Raw genomic sequence first — 14,235 nt, forward strand, 5'->3', positions numbered from 1 at the left:
ACAGTATGCTCAGTCACACTTGCATACATCTGCATATTGAATGGGTCTTCCAGGGCTGGGAGGGTGGAGGGCCTGCCCTCAGACAAAGGACTGCCATACCCCCTACTGGGACCCTGGCAGACAGGATGGAACTGTAAGGGGACCTTGTGCAGTTCTAAGCTACTGTTTGACGTATCCCCCACTTCAAAGGCACATTTGGGTATTTAACCAGGGTCTCTGACCCTACCAACTCAGACACTTCCTGGAGAAGAAAACCCGAACCAAAACCTGCAACCTGCCAAGAAGAACTGCCTGGCTGTCCAAAGGACTCACCTGGACTGCTTTCTGCGAAGGACTGCTGCCTTGCTATTTCCCTGCTACCCTGCTGCCCTCTAGCTGTGCTGAGAAGTGCTCTCTAACGGTTGGATAGAGCTTGCCTCCTGTTCCCTGAAGTCTCAGAACCAAAAAGACTTAATTCCTGCAAAAGAACTCCTTGTGCTGCGGAAATCGATGCACAGCCTGCAAGAAACGATACACAGCTTGCATCGCGGCGAGAAAATCACTGCATGCCGAACCGGAACGACACAGCCTGACTTTGCAAGGAGAAGATCGACGCGGTAGATTGCCTTTATGACAGTCCAGTAGATGACCTTCATGACAGTCCAGTAGATGGCCTCTATGACAGTCCAGTAAATGACCTTCATGACAGTCCAGTAGATGACCTTCATGACAGTCCAGTAGATGGCATTTATGACAGTCCACTAGATGGCCTTTATGACAGTCCTGGTAGAAGATATTTATGACAGTCCGGTAGATGACCTTTATTACCGTCCGGTAGATGGCCTTTATGACAGTCCTGTAGATGGCCTCTATGACAGTCCAATAGATGACCTTTATGACAGTCCAGTAGATGGTCTTTTTGACAGTCCAGTACAAGGTCTTTATGACAGTCGAGTAAATGGCCTTTATGACAGTCCAGTAGATGAAGGGTTAAGAATCATAGCCAAATAAGAAGTAAACAGGAACAGATCTTGTTAAAGATTTATTTCATCAGCTCCCAGATCCCAAAGTCCAGCCATATAAAGCATTCCAGCGATGAAGATACGACCAACATCCCTGAGGCGTGACAGAGGCTATCTGTGGAGAGACATGCTGTAAGTAATCCATCCCTTTATTCATTCATACATACCTAAACACACCCATCATATATCCACTCACCAAGAAACCCATGAAGCTATTCATCTATACCCACTCATAGACATCCATTCACCCATCCATAAAATATCCACGCACCCATCCATACATCAATGAATTCAGCCATCCAATTACATCCATTTATCCACCAATCCACCCAAACAAATCCATCCATCTAGTCCAGGCATCTACCTATATCCGTCTACCCAGATTCATCATTCGCCCACCCAAATGCATCAATCACACATCCATCCATCCTCTGACAGTCAGATCTCCTAGGGAGGGCAGTTTCTCTTCGACACATCCACCTCTCATCCTTGGCAGTCAGAACTCACAGGACGAACAGCCACTCTTTAACACACCCTACTCTCGTTGTGTGACAGTCATACCTCACATGAGAGAGCGCCTGTCTCTGACACATCAACCTGTAATCGTTGACAGTCACTCTCACAGGAGGAAGCAGTCTCTTCCTGACATATTCACCTCTCGATCTGTGACAGTAGGAACTCACAGGAGGGATCAGTCCCTCCCTGACACACCCACCTCTCATCCTGTGACAGTCAGAACTCACAGGAGGGAGCGGCCTCTCTCTAACACATCCACCCTTCATCCTGTGACAGCCAGATCTCAAGGCCTCTCCTTAACACACCCTACTCTTCTCATTCTGAAACAGTCAGATCTCACAGGAAAGCGCAGTCTCTCCCTGACACATCCACCTCTCATCCTGTGAAAGTCAGATCTCTAAGAGATGGAGCACTCTCTCTGACGCACCCATCTCTCATCCTGTGACAGGCATACCTCATCAGGGGGAGGGGTCTTTGACACATCCACCTCTCATCCTGGGACAGACCTCAAAGGGGGGGGGGTAGTCTTTGACACATCCATATCTCATCCTGTGACAGTCAGATCTCACGGGGGGGGGGGGCGGGGGGGGAGTCTTTGACACATCCACATCTCATCCTGTGACAGTCAGATCTCACGGGGGGTCCTTGGCACATCCACCTCTCATCCTGTGACAGGCAGATCTCACCAGGTGGGGTGGGGGGAGGAGTTCTTTGACACACCCACATCTCATCCTGTGACAGTCAGATCTCTAAGAGATGGAGCACTCTCTCTGACGCACCCATCTCTCATCCTGTGACAGTCAGATCTCACGGGGGGTCCTTGGCACATCCACCTCGCATCATGTGACAGTCAGATCTCACGGGGAGGGTGGTCTTTGATACATCCCTCTCTCATCCTGTGACAGTCAGACCTCACTGGTTTGGTGGGGTGGTCGTTAACACACTCACCTCCCATCCTCTGACAGTCATGCCAAAGGTGGTCACAGACGCAGCTCTTTTAGAACCTGTGGCATCACACAAGCAGAAAACAAATAGGTGGGGATTTTCATGACACAGTTTTTTTCTACATTGTGTAAGTGTGTGTTGTTAGTATTGTTGAGTGGGTGAACGTGACAATAAGTCCCTGGGCGGATGCATATACAAGAGCCCGCGTGTGCATAGCTGGATTAATGGAAGAGTGAGTGCACGATTAAATGAGTGAATGAGTATAAGGTCACAAACACACCTAGGCACCCGCGCAACCAAACCTTCATCCAAGCAGGTACGCCGCACCTATCCATGTACCCCAACATGTACCACTGAGCTAGCCCCCAGGAGGTGTTCTGCATGGCCACGGATTGAGCCTCACCAGACACCACAGTAACCAGGCAACTCCCTTCTGAAACTCCAGTGCAATCATGGATCGATCCCGGGGGGGACACCCCGCGGGAATACTGATTTCCCAATGCACTTTATGCCCTCAGCGCGTCGCTTTTGATTGGATATTCAGCCAAAATGAATTCTTCTAATGAAGACAGCATTCTCCCCAGCGCCCCTGCACTGACTGGCTGCAGGGCCACCACCGAGCGAAGCGCTTTTGCGCTTTATTTGGGCGTTTTCATGTTGAAATTACCTTGTCTTGATGTTCTAAAGTACAAGATAATCTGCCCTTCTCTCCGGTAGGCACCGGGGGCCCCATTTACAGAGATGTGACGCAATCCTGTCCTTGCCTCCTTCGCAGACACCCTTGAACCACGGTGCGAGGGGGTCTGCGTTGTAAGCAGGATTGTTTTTGTGCAGGAAGGAACACCTTCCTGCATAAAAACAATCCATGGAGGCCTTTTCCTCTATGTGTGCTGCAGAATGCAGCACACATGGCATGAGTTAAAAACAGGAGAAATAAATATATTTTTCCTCAGTGGCCCTGCCCTCGGATAGGGTAAGGTTTTGGTGTTGCACTTGTAAATCTGGGGCAGCATCTAAAGCCATGAGTGTTGCATGGGAACACCCACTGCAACATGCATGGAACGCCTCTTGGACGCAGAGTGCAGAAACACAGCAATCTGCGTGGCCTTGCCTTACTCCATATCCACGAGGCCATTCAATGCCACGCAAAGTGACTTTCTATCGCCTCATAGATATGGTTAGGAGGCCTGCGCTACCAGAGCATTTAAACAAGCATTTGCAATGCAACGGGTCTCGCATTTGCTCTCGTTAGAGCTCTTAGCGTTGTAAACTCCTAACTGGGTTTTCTTGCCACATAAATTGAAAATGAAAAGCAAAACAGTTTCACATAAGTGAGCCAATTCACAGCGCCACGGCCGTCATGAGCATCAGCGTGGAGACACACACTAAAGGAAAGAAGTTCGCTCGCAGTCATACTTATTGGCAAAAGTGCAATTATCCATGTAACAGGGTTGATGTCCAAGGTGGCAACAAAACCGCCCCAAGGAGGGACAAACATACAGCACCATGTAAGGGACCCCCCAGTGGCATAGAAAAAAAAATCCTCTGGTGTGGGTGGGGGTATTGCTGGGGCTTGGGGTGGACATCTGTGGGCCCATTCCATGGTGTTTGGCCATGGAAATGGGTCCACAGGTCCCCTAATGCCTTGTCTGACCCAGGAGTTAAATAATGGCACTAAGCAGGCTTAGCAACATTATTTAACTCCATCTTTTTTGTGTCAGAGTATAAATATGGGAGTAGAGGGGTTAGCGTCATTTTTAGGATGGGAATGCCTACCTTGCATTTCATTGACTCAAGGTGGGTTCACGCATCCTAGAAATGGCGTTAACTCCTATATTTTGATGCTAGACGAGCCTAATGTCAAAATATAAATATGGAGTTAAGTTTGGTCCATGTTAGCATCACAATGTTGGCGCTAACACAACGCAAACCAAGTATAAATATGCACCATTGTTTTTAAACAAGAAGTTGTGCACTAACATAGTTTGGTTAGAAGGTCATTCGCAATTATAACTTTTAAATATTTTTTTAATTTAACGGATTATCTGCATTTTATATGTGATATCAAGAGCTAATTGCAAATTTCAGTGTGATTATTGTGTTTTTACTTGCACTGTTAACTGTTATGGCCATCTATGGCTGAAAAGAATAAAGATTGGATTTGATTTGAGTACAAAGAGGGTGCTGGCACATACCACACACCGCAGCAGCAGCCACACTGTTTCACCCACAGTCCATCTGTCCTGAAATCCTCTGCTCACACCGTTTCTCACACCTGAGGGCTCTCTTCCTGTTCAGCCTCCCATCCTGAGCATTACCCCGGAAGCTCCTCTCGCCCCTTTATTCAATCCTGCTGCAGCCTGTGACTGAAGCTGTGGACATCTGACTGGCACTGTTACAGGTCCCGGGTGGTGAGAGAGCAGAGTCAGACTGGAGACAAACATAGGCCCGGGAACTCAAAAAAAATAAAGTGGCCCAAATTGCAGCCCTGCCTAGTTTCTCAGGTCCATGAGTGATGTGCTGCTCCAGTCAAGGGTTTTTTCTTTAAATTCTGGGATTTGTAGTTTTGTTTATTCCATTATAAAACAGGACTACAAGTCTCAGAATTAGGAGGAAAATACCAGGATTATACATGGACCAGGGCAACTTGGCAGCTATGACATTTGTGGATTGTGACCTTTTGCGACGCATTGCTTGGTTAGTATCAGGAGGGCTAATTTTACGAGAACTTGGTAGTAAAGAAAGCCTGTAGGACCTGTAACGCAGACAGGACTCCATTACTCACAAACCCAGATGCTGTTAGTGCTTCTATGAGTGTGAAACAGGGTTTCAGGGACCAGATGACTTTGCCCTTGAGTGCACACCAAGAATGGAGTAAAATAATATCTGAACATATAAAGGCTGAATGCATTTAAATAATGGGACATATGGAGTGCCCAATCAGAGGGTTGTAACTTCAAAAGTATGCAACCTCCCACTTAAGCAGCCTACTCACCAGAAGACACCAGCTAGGAGCAGCCCACCTCCTCCAGTGCAAGTGTTGATTCATTTAAACACCTTTAGTATGTGTCTTAAGGAGAACACACCATTATTTGGAGACTCAAAATATCTGTTTTTTGTATGTCCCTGCTTCAAATCTAAATCTTTCAAACTTGTCATGTGTCTGGCAGGAGTGCCTCATGTATTCATGGGTTTTACTTTGCATTCTGGCACTTGTAGTTTTCTTGCTTACAGTAAATGAAGAACTACAAGTGCTCAAATGAAATGTAAAAAGGAGAAAACCACACCTGACATGGGGAAACCAGTGAGCCGTGTAACCGTCAGCATTAAAAAGTCATCAGTGTGTCATTTTGCCCAGTCTCATGATTTTGTTGTAAGAGTTTCGTGTAGTGCCAATATGCCATCATATGATGGCATTCACATTTATACACATTTACAAGGTAATAGTAATGGAATTCCAAAAAACGCGGACAGTCAGAGTGTCTCTACTGAACGTCAAAAAGGTGTGAGGTGGTGAGATTACGAGGTTACACAAACAGCAGCTTGAAAATTTCCACACTAACATTAGCCAACCTGACCTTTGTCATGTATGACACCAAATTAGCTTTATAACTGACAACACCTTGGACCCAATTCACAAAAATAAACTCAGACCTGAAGTCTAAGTTAAGACCTGAAGCCTAAGGGGCATATTTATGACCCCTTGCACCTCTGTGGCATCGCTTTTTGTGATGCAATGTCAGCACATTCCTTGCAACCATATCTATGAGGCCACACAAAGCCACTTTGTGTAGCTTTGAATGACCTCATAGATATGGAGTAAGGCAAAGTAGCGCAAATCACTGCTTTGCCTTACTCTGCACAAGGGAGGCATTTCATGGACACTTGAGTGGGTTTTCCCACGCAACACCTATGGATTTTGACACCTCTCCAGGTTAACCAGCCAACCCTGATAAACCTGAAGATGCACCTATAATCCTACGCCTCCCCAGGTGAGCAGCAGGACTCTATGTGAGCTGCATTACACTTGGAGGAAATGCCTCCCAGGATTGTTTTTGTGAAGCCGCCCTTCCTGCACGAAAACAATCCTGCAGGCAACACAGACACACGGTGCCAGGGTCCCTGCGTTGGCACTCGGCAGTCTATTGCGCACCAGTATCTTTACGACCGCTGAGGTTCTGCACTCAGGGCAGGATCTCCGCACTCGGGTGGAGCACACCACACTCAAATAACAAGGCAGGCAGGGGTGCAGAATTCTACACATTCGGGCAGAATGAGACACAATGACATATGATACATTTAGTAGTAGAACAAATATTAGTGCCAAATGTAATGAAAAACATTGCAGTATCAAGCCTCTGCCTGCTCCATGTGTGTACTTGTGTAACTAAACACTAGCATACACAATGAGCGAGGGACACACATAACTCAAAGGACAAAAAACAGCAGGTGTGGTTCAAATGTGAGGGGAGTAAATTTGCCCAGCAACACCCACCCCCAAAACAGTGAAGAAATATCCAGTAATACACATTACCAATTACTTCATCATATCGCCTTTCAAGTGGCAACCAGAAAAATAAAAGTAAACTTGTTACAATGTCTCTTCTTCAGTTGCAAATATGATCAAATATCTGTACTGTATTCTCTTCCACAATCTGTTAAAATGTGAATGTAAGGTCACAAGCCAATGCCTCACATTTCCAACATTATACCAAACACTTCAAGCACTGTCAATGTGATTTCCATCCCCTGCCATCTCCACCAGATTCTCATTTGCCCAAAAGCAAATCACAGCCAGGCTGAATACATGAATTGATAGTAGGCAGAACCAAACTCCTCTAGGCCGTTGCTGGATGTGTTCATGGGTTTGTTCCTTGTCATGCGAATTAATGATCTGAGGAAGAGAATAAGAGTTGAAAGGATTTTCGGCAAAGGGTTAACATCTTTAAGATTTCCAGTCAAGATGTTACCTGCAGATTCCTGATGTCCTCCTGGACATGGGTTGTGAGTGGGAGCAGGATCTTGACCCTGAGATGTGCCGATTCTGCACCATCCCAGCCTATGCCAAGATCCTAGCAGCTCTACATTTCTTTGCTACTGGGTCATTACAGAGGGTCTCCGGTGACATTGTGTGCATTTCTCACTCAAACCAGTCCTGATGCTTGCATCAGGTTCAAAGCCATGCCACATACACTTGCAGGAAGGCAAAGGGCTGCTTGGGATTTTTATCTCTGTTCCCACTTCCCACGTGTGGTAGATACAATTGATTGCACTTACGCAGCCATCTCACCATACAGCACACATCTTCCGCAATAGACACATCTGGCACTTCATCAACATGCAGGGTGTGTGTGTTGCCGTCGCTTGCTTTGCAGATGTGTATGTAGTATTCCAGGCAGTGCATAGGACAGCTTCATGTTCACAGGTCACCTCTTGCCCTTCGCCTGGCAGCAGGAGGATTTTGAGAATATGTGGTCCTGTGTAAGTACTCATGCACTATACAGGACTAGTACGTGTAAATGTTGCGTACATATCTGCAACCCTGCCAAATGGCTAATACTTATAGCACATACATGACCCCAACTGACACTGCATGTAGCTTTCAAGACATGATGTATATGCAGGTGAGAGAGAGCAATTTGCAAATTGCTATTTTCCCCTAAGATGATGTAGCTTGTACACTTTCTCCTCATATCCTCACACCTTACAGATGTGCGACCACTGTACCTCTGAGTAGGTACAATAGGGCACCTATTGGTGCACCATCCATCAAAGATCACACTTTTGGTTTCCTATAGTCGCGATTCAGATGTCTTGATTGTGCGGATGTGGTTGGGGGAGGGTGCTGCTGTACTCCATGAAGTTGTGTGCAAGATAATAGTAGCCTGGTGTGTCTTGCACAAGATTGCAGTACATCAAGGCTTACATATACCTCTGGTCTGAATCCTGGGAACTACGGTGTTGTCCCAAACAGAGGGTAGGGTATGCAGGTGCGTGACCAGCTGGTTGACACTTTTTTCTCTTGAGCTCACGGTGGTGTGACAGCCTTTATGTGGTTTCACAGTTTCTTGTCAGTGATGATTGGTGTACATATTCTCCACACTGTCCAGAAATTCCATCTTGAGGCTACCCTGTAAGCCCTTCAAAACAGATGTAAACAACAGCTATTGCCAAGAGTTAAGATAGGCCCTGCAAATTTCTTCTTGGACATGTTTGTAATCCGTCAGGGCAAAGGAGTGAATGGCCCCAGTGGCCCTAGGGGAGTAAAGGTCACTGCAAGTGTGAGATGTTTCTTGGACCAGGGGACATCTCCAAAATTATCTACAACAGATGTCATGGTGTGTTATATCTATGCACTGAGTGACTGAGGAATGGTATTGTGAACAAGATGGAAACCTACAGGTATGTTTGAAATAAGTGACGTTATGCAAATATAGCTAAGGTGCATCATCTTTTGATTAATAAGTGACACAAACAACAAACAATAAGGCCTTACCCATGGATTTCAGGTGCCATGCTGTGTAGCTCATCGTCCCCTTTTCAATGGCCCATACAAATGTTACATGGTGGTGAGAGGCAGTGATGCTACTTGATCTACTCACTGTACATTGTAGTGGCAACTAATGACAAAAAGCCACACTGTAGATACTGGTGAAATCTATTGGAGCTTAATGTCAGCATTGCAGAGGGAGTAGTCTCAGCCCTGACCTATTGAGGCTAGGAATAAATTAATTTAAGTGGCCATGAGTGGCTTTGAATGGCCTCATAGATATGGAGTAAGGCAAGGCAGCACAAATCGCTGCGTTGCCTCACTCAATGTAAGGGAGGCGTTCCATGGGCATTGCAAGCAACACCCATGGATTTTGACGCTGCACCAGATCTACTTAATCATGTAACTCTGGGAAAGCACCAAAACCTTACAACTCCCCCAGGGGAGGAGTAACGGGAAGAAATATTTGTATTTCTTCTCGTTTTTTCTCTTTCCATGTGTGCTGCAATTTGAAGCACACAGAAAAAGGAAAATTCTCCCAGGATTGTATTTGTGCAGAAAGGTGTCTCTTCCTGCATAAAAACAATCCTGCCTGCACACAAGCACCCTTGCACCATGGTGCAAGGGTGCCTTCCTTGCCGCTAGGCTGCCTGTTGCGAGCCAATGCAGGGAGAAAGGACAAGAAATGCAGCAGATGATGTAGATATGGTGCATTCCTACCCCTTCAGTTTGATGCGGGGCAGAGCAGTAAGGTGATTTGCTGTGCTTCCCCAGAATTATGCCCCTCAGTTTATAGGCTATGCCTTCCTACCAGACCATCACACAATCATCCTTTGCAGCGCTGCCAATTGTATTCCTTCATTAACTATTTATCTAGAATATTGGTTTAATGGGGGCTTACGCAGTGGCTACAGAAGTATGACCAGTGAGTTTGGTGGGGGATACTTTTAGAGCGTGCTACTCACCCATAGGGTCTCAAAGCGCTGTGGGGTTGTCCTCAGGGATCAGTTGAAGAGCCAGGTCTTGAGGTCCTTCCTGAATTGAGGTAGTGATGGTGACTGTCTGAACTGGAGAGGTAAGGTGATTCAACCTTTTGCTGCCAAGTAGGTGAAAGATCTTCCTCCAGCCAAGGACTTCTTATTGCGGGATACATTGGCGAGTGACTACTGGGAGGAGCGAAGAGGTCTGGAAGGGGAGTACCAGGCGAGGCGGTGGTTGAGGCAGTTGGGTTCTTTTTAGTGGAGGGCTCTGTAGGCGTGTACGAGGAGTTTGAAGTTGATCCTCTTCTCAACGGTGAGCCAGTGGAGGTCCCTAGGGTTTCTTGTAATGTGTTCTCGGCAGGGGATATTTAAGACGAGTTTAGTAGCAAAGTTCTGGATTTGTTTAAGCTTGCTCAGGTTTTTCTTGGAGGTTCCGGTATAGAGGGAGTTGCCGTAGTCAAGTGTGCCTGTGATCATGGCGTGTGTCATGGTTCTTCGGCAGTTGGTTGGTATCCATCTGAAGAGTTGGAGGGTGTGGAAGCAGGTTGATGCGAAGGAGTTGACCTGTCTGGTCAATGTGAGCACTGATTAAAGGATGACACCAAGGATTCGTGCATGGTCTGTGGGGGTGATTGGGCTGCCGAGTGTTGTGGGCCACCAGGAGTCATCCCAGGCTGAAGCGGAAGGTCCCAGGATGAGGATATCGGTCTTGTCAGAGTTCAGCTTCAGGCAACTCTCCTTCATCCAGGTGGCAACTGCTTCCATCCCGTTTTTGAAATTTTTCTTGGCTGTTGAGGGGTTTTCGGTCAGGGAGATGATCAGCTGGGTATCGTCAGCATAGGAGACGATGTTCATACCGCAGTTCTTGACAACTGGGGCGAGTGGGGTCATGTAGATGTTGAAAAGTGTGGGGCTCAACAAGGATCCTTGGGTACTCCACAGCTGATTTCTCTATGTTCTGACAGATGTGGCGGGAGCCTGAATTTCTGTGTTCTGCCTGTCAGGAAGCAGTGTATCCATCGAAGGGCCTTGTCACGTATGCCTGCTGTGTGGAGTATGGGGCAAAGTGTGCGGTGGAACACTGTATCGAAGGCAGCTGAAAGACCTAGTAGGATGAGGGCTGCTGTTTGGCCACGGTTGAGAACAGAGAGGATGTCATCTGTGTCAGCGAGCAGGGTGGTCTTGGTGCTGTGGTTAGTTCTGAATCCTGATTGGGAGCTGTCCAGGGTGTTGTTCTCCTTGATCACTTATTTTCCCTGCCCTTGTCTGCTATGCCAGATATGGCAGACCTGGCTGACATTTTCAGGTAGCACTACAATGAAAACTACTGAACAGAACTGCAACAAAATTGGCTGGAAGTTAGATCTTGGTCCAGAAAGTGTGTTTTTTTGTAATTTGGTGCAAATGACTTCAGTAGTATTTTTATAAATTAGGTATCAAAAGTATTTGTATATCTGGATGGGTAGGTCTGTGGGCCTTTTTGTCTATCTTGGGCCAGTTCACAGCTATTGGAGACACGCTCAGGTTGGCTGTCAGCAACATGAAGAAGAATGTAGCAGTAAGCCATTACAGTACCCTTTCCTGAAGTTAAAGCTAAAAAATAATCTGAGGGGGCAAGGAAGGAATACCCTGCCACCCAGATTCTGTGGTAGGGTACCAGGGGAATGCCCCAGGGCCAAACAATATATATATTTTTTTTAAAGGGGGATTCCCGCCGGATTGCAGAATAAAAAAAAAAGAAAAGAAATGGCAAACAGCAGATGCCGTGACAAAGTAGATGAGGAGATGGGGGCACACGGTCCCCCTCCTTGACCCTGGATAGGACCTGAGAACCCCATCCTCTGGGGCCTAAATAATTAATACAATAAGGAGGGTGCCCAGCACCCCCTCCCCGAGCCACCTATTTGCCCCAATGACTCCATACCTTGGGGATGGCTCCCCTCCCCTTTTTAATAAAAGAAGGTCCCAGAGGATAGGCTTCCCAGGGCTCATAGGGGTATGAAGAGAGGGGCTGCATGCCCCACCCCATTTATAAAAATAAAAAAAACACCTTGAGGATGGGTTCCCGGGGCCCATAGTAGCTCAGGGATGGGGGCCATGCACCAACTCCCCTTTAAATACATGTTTTAGCCCCAGGGGTTAGGGGTCTCAGGGGTCCCTATATGCTGGGGCAGGGGACCCCCTGTTAATAAAAAAACAAAAGGCATTGGGAGATGGAATCTGGGGTCCGAAGTGGCCTGGGGAGGAGGCTGTGCCAATGGAGTGGACATAGGAACCTGGAAGCAGGCCCGGCTCTTTAGCCACCCCTATGCTGTGCTTTGCTTTGCATAGGGTTGGCTGCCCTGGGGGGGGGGGTTGGACACAGGGCCTGGCCACACACTAGGCTTTTCGTCAACCCCGAATGTGCACTGCCAAAAGCTGTGCATATTCAGGGGTTGGCTTTTTGCATGGTAATAAAGTGTTACTTTATGTTAAAAAAACAACCCTAGAAATTGACTGGAAAAAAGCAAAGGTGAAAGTGACATTATAGTTACATAAACATTTTTGTGAGAATGTCAAGTTTTAAACTCCAAAAACCACTGAACTTTACCAGTTATAGTTATCACTAGTAACTAAATTCAGCTGTGAGAGTAATTTAAAGAAACTATGGCCCTCATTATATCATTGGCGGTATATACTGGCTACCACTGCGGCGACGGCCGCCAAAAGATAGTCACCGCGGCTACCAGCCGTCAGCCGTATTATGACCGCAGCTGGATTTCCACCAGAAGGATGGAGGAAATCTGGCTGCGGCCATGCCGGCAGATGGCAGTAAGGTGGCTCTGATGCCAGCAGTAGCGCCACCCCAGTAGACTGCTGCAGACCATATCATGACCCATGATACGGCCTGGCGGTGTTCTGCTGGCGGACGCCTCTGCTGGCAGCAGCGCCTTGTCCCGTCTCCTGCCGAAGGACCCCATGACATCAGGTAAGTCGGGTGCATCAACAGGAATGGGGGTGGGGGATGTGTGTGTGTGTCGGGGGTGTGTGTGTATGTCTGTGCGTGCGTGTATGCGAGTGTGTGATGCGTGTTGTCTGTGTGTGCGTGTATGGATGTGTGATTGCGTGTATGTTGTGTTGTGTGCATGCATCTGTGCATGTATGTATATCAGTGTGTGTGGATGTGTGTGTGAATGGATGTATGCATAGGTGGATGAATGTGGGTGTGAGTTTGTGTATGCATGTGTTCGTTCGTAAGTGAAGGTGCGTGTATGTCATGGGGGGTCTGGAGAGGGAAGAGGTGTGGGGGAAACCTGGGGAAGGGGAGAGGGGTGGCAAAGACCCCTATCAGTGGCAGGGAAGGAATTCCCTGTCACTGATAGTGGCTACTGCCATGGTTTTTGTGGCGGTAAGGAAGCCACGAAAACCATGGCGGTAGGCGGGGTCATAATCCTTCGCCCAGCTAGTGACGATCGCCTGGCTGGAGACTGAAGTCTCCAGCCCAGCGGTCGTTACCGCTATGGCGGACGGTGTGGTATATTGGCGGTTTGGCTCCTGCCAAACCACCAATGTCATAATATGGAGAAAAGTACCGCCAGCCTGTTGGCAGTACTTTTCTCCATTTTACCGCCATCCGCCAGGGTCGTAATGAGGGCCTATAACTTATGCCTTGAGGTATCTATAACTTGCACCCTTGCCATGCACAGCTAATTATCCCACATATTACCTCACTCATGACGTATTCTATAACATCACTGGTAACATCATTACAACATTTGAAATAACATAATTGATGAGACGACTGCATGGTGATGGCACCAGTTATAGTTACCTTAGGGTACGAGTTTGGGTTTAGGCAAATGTTACAGTGATATTATCACTGATGTCAAAGAAGGTATCATGAGTGATGTAATATCCGGGGTAATTAGCAGTGCATGGCAAGGGCACAAGTTATAGTCACCTTAGGGCACAAGTTATAGTTGCTTGAAATAACTATAACAGCTGAATTTCTATGGTTTTTTGGTGTACAATCTGAACCTAACTATAATGTCTGTGTAACCTTTGTTTTTTAAGTGAATTGCTAAGGTTTTATTTAATTCTATTTCCTAACTAAAACGCCCCAGTAACCTTTGTTTTTTCAGTACATTTCTAGTTTTTTTTAAAAGTAAAGGAATTGTAATTACTTTACGTTAATCCAATCATGACCGTGCTCGGCCCAGCAGGGGTTGGCTGCAAGGCCTGGCCTGCGGCCAAGCCCTGAAGTATACCCCCTGTACCCTCTCAGCCCCACACCACTCCTAAAGTGTTTCTTTGTTTGGTGAAG

The 14,235-nt window shown here is 47.0% G+C and overlaps 1 protein-coding gene across 1 annotated transcript in view; it reads left to right on the forward strand.

Annotated features, from left to right (window-relative positions):
* Nucleotides 1-1,075: 1,075 nt before the first annotated feature.
* LOC138296881 (solute carrier family 22 member 7-like) overlaps nucleotides 1,076-14,235 on the forward strand; it is a 211,896-nt gene continuing 198,736 nt past the window's right edge. The window contains exon 1 of the mRNA XM_069236375.1: nucleotides 1,076-1,133. The gene's annotated coding sequence lies outside the window, so the exon portion shown is untranslated. The remainder of the gene's footprint in view (nucleotides 1,134-14,235) is intronic.

Source organism: Pleurodeles waltl, chromosome 5 (genome assembly GCF_031143425.1).
Source record: "Pleurodeles waltl isolate 20211129_DDA chromosome 5, aPleWal1.hap1.20221129, whole genome shotgun sequence".
NCBI classification, from domain to species: domain Eukaryota; kingdom Metazoa; phylum Chordata; class Amphibia; order Caudata; family Salamandridae; genus Pleurodeles; species Pleurodeles waltl.